Source organism: Babylonia areolata, chromosome 30 (assembly GCF_041734735.1).
Source record: "Babylonia areolata isolate BAREFJ2019XMU chromosome 30, ASM4173473v1, whole genome shotgun sequence".
In the NCBI taxonomy this organism is placed as follows: domain Eukaryota; kingdom Metazoa; phylum Mollusca; class Gastropoda; order Neogastropoda; family Buccinidae; genus Babylonia; species Babylonia areolata.
Window position 1 is genome coordinate 4694525 of NC_134905.1, and position 3142 is coordinate 4697666.

Genomic DNA, 3142 nt, shown 5'->3' on the forward strand with positions numbered 1-3142 from the left:
AAGACACACACACACACACACACTCACGCGGCACACACACACACACACACACACACACCGGCAAAGAAGAGACAGACAGCTGGAGACAGCGAGAGTCCCAGTGTGCGGTATGCGCGTGCATGCTTACATCAGTGTGTTATGTGTGTGTATATGTGTGTGTGTGTGTGTGTGTGTGTGTGTGTGTGTACATTGCGCGCCGGTGCGCGCGCATAGTGTGTGTGTTTGTCAGTGTGTGTGTGTGTGTGTGTGTGTGTGTGTGACTGTGACCACGAGTACGGCGTGTGTGTTCAGTGGCAGCCGCCAGTGCCATCACTGAGTGCCCCGGCGGGCACTGAATCACTGAGTGCACGTGCACAGGTGTACGTATGTGTGTGTGTGTGTGTGTGTGTGTGTGTGTGTGTGTGCCTGCGTGCGCGTAGTGTGTGTATGCGCGCCAGTGCCGCGCGCGCATAGTGTGTGTGTTCGTCAGTGTGTGTGTATGACTGTGGCTCTCAAGGCCTGACTAAGCGCGTTGGGTTACGCTGCTGGTCAGGCATCTGCTTGGCAGATGTGGTGTAGCGTATATGGTTTGTCCGAACGCAGTGACGCCTCCTTGAGCTACTGCTACTGCGGCTGTTAGTGCCAATGCACGTGCACTGGTGAACGTATGTGCGCATGTGTTACAAACACGCTAGCCCAAACAAGACTGATAATCGTGAGTAAAAGAACCAAGAAGACACAGATGTTGAGGTAATCATGTGTAATCTGTCGATGTTGACACGTCAGGAATCCACGTTTAATCCTTAAACGGGCCTCAATTGATCTCACGTGACAAAACAACGAGATTTGAAGATCGCCTTGCAGAATACTTCCTGGAGCGTGCGTGTGTAACAACTGAATTACAAATTGTCAGCTTTAAGCGTGTATCTTGCCACCACGAATTTTGTGAGACGGAAGTTTACCCAGAAATAATAAGTTCATTTCAACTGCAGTCTTTTCTAAGTCACAGGGAAGATCATCTTGTTTTAGCGCCAGTTGCCGCGAAGAGAGAAAGTTGTCGTCTGCTTTGCCTTTGAGGACTGGAGTGAAATCAGAGAGGAGTTGACACTTGTTCGGTTTAGAGATTCAAAGGTAAAAAAATGAGTCATCGTGTTTTGCGTGCTTGGAAGTCTGTCACCTGTGTCTTTTTTAACGTTCGTTGACGCGTTTTTTTATTTTTTTTAATTTTATTTTTAAGCCAGTTGTGAATGCCAGTCAACACCAGCGTGAATATTAAAAAGAAATAAAAACCTAAAGAAGCACCACTCCAGCCGAACTATTATTTGCGTGCACAGAGAGAATGTCAAGTGCATGTATCAATGTATGAAATAATTAAGGAGACCACTATAGTTACAATATAAAAATAATTGTAGTAATGATGATACAATATAGTTGTTGCTAAAGTTGGACATAACCTAGTTGTACCATATTGTATTTATAAAACCAATAATCACCATGATAATTGTGGGTGAAAACAACACGAAAAACAATAACAGCAAAAACAAACTCAGAAACAGTTGCAAATTCCCCTGTGATGGTGCAGCTGAAAGATGCATTAACAGCAAAAACTTGCAAGAAGAATTTCTCTCCACACGGTGTCTTGTAAAGAAACACTGAACCACTGTTATGAGAGCTTACAAAATAAGGTTGTTGTTTTTTCATATTCCCTGCCCCATTGTTGTTATCAACTAATTAAATTGAAATATGAATAGAGCAGGTTGATAATTGTATTGCAAATGAACAAACAAAACACCTGATTTTTAAATAGAATGATTATTTAAAGCCTTTTTTGTGATGAGTCTGAAAATATTGTGCATGGCAGAATTTTCCTCTAAAGGGGGACAAGCATTGTACTATGTAACCAACATCATCTTCCAGCCACCTTTTTTTCTTTCTTTTTTTTTGTTCACCTGACCATACTTCAGCTGACCCCCAGCAGCAAAATATCAACTGATAGAATTAGCTGCTTGTCAAAAAGAGAAAGGGTTGAAAGTGCAAAAATGTGTGTGTGTGTGTGTGTGTGTGTGTGTGTGAGTGACGCACACACACGCACACTAAGCACACACACTCACACAGTGCATCAGTACATTGTGTGTCTGTGCTGTGACCAAACATATATTTTTCAGTGTGTGTTTCCTTACACATAGTTCTATTTTCATCTGTAGCTTCATTTTTATCTTGGTGAGATATGTGCATATATGTATGAGTCTGTATGCATACCAACACAAATGCATGTATTTGCTTATGTAAAATTGTGAGTGATGTCATATGACTCATACAAAACAGTCAAAATGTGTCATATCCCAAACTTGCCTTCTTATGTTCTGATCTGATGGTGATACAGAGTTGGTTGTAATTCATAACTGAATTTGATATTACAGCTTCAGTGAGGAAAGATTTTAAATTGCTTCCTCACATACTCCTACTAATCTTTATTCAATACCTGAGATAACATTAGGAACATATGTCTCAGGAAGAGAGAAATACAGTGTTTGTGTGAAAGGATATTAAATAAGATTCTTCCTTCTGCTCCTTCATGGTGGGAAAGCTTTTAATTGTTCAGCTTTACAAACCTGTAATTCACTACCTATTCAGTCTGTCAGTCATTCACTTGTCCATTTAAACACCTAAACACATCCCCTTTTCATGCAGTTTCTGCATCAGTTTATGATTAAGGCACCCCATCCAGTGTTCTGTGGATTGACATCAATTTTTTCCGTGTGTGTGTGTGTGTGTGTGTGTGTGTGTGTGTGTGTGTGTGAATACATGTGTGCTTGTGTGTCTGTGAGTGTGTGTGTGTGTGTGTGTGTGTGTGTGGTTTGTCTGACTGGCTTCTTATTGTAAAGCACTTTGAGTTTTTTTTTGTTTAAAAAAATTTTTTTTTTTAAAGCTCTCATACAGAATAGAAAAGAACAGAATGTCTATTACCAAGTGTACCAGGGTCACACTTGGAATATGGGGGGTGGGGGGTGGGGGAGCAGCACATAAATGGTACAAACATGAATCTGACACATTTATGTATGTAAGTGCTTGTGCATTCACATATGAGTGTTATTGTTATTACTATTGTTATTATTATTATTATTATTATTATTTTATTTATTTATTTCTGTGTGACTAAATG

General features: G+C 40.5%; 1 protein-coding gene across 1 annotated transcript in view; it reads left to right on the forward strand.

Moving 5' to 3' along the window:
• Nucleotides 1-832: 832 nt before the first annotated feature.
• LOC143275528 (serine/threonine-protein kinase PAK 3-like) overlaps nucleotides 833-3142 on the forward strand; it is a 53293-nt gene continuing 50983 nt past the window's right edge. Inside the window, 1 exon segment of the mRNA XM_076579707.1 lies at nucleotides 833-1110. The gene's annotated coding sequence lies outside the window, so the exon portion shown is untranslated.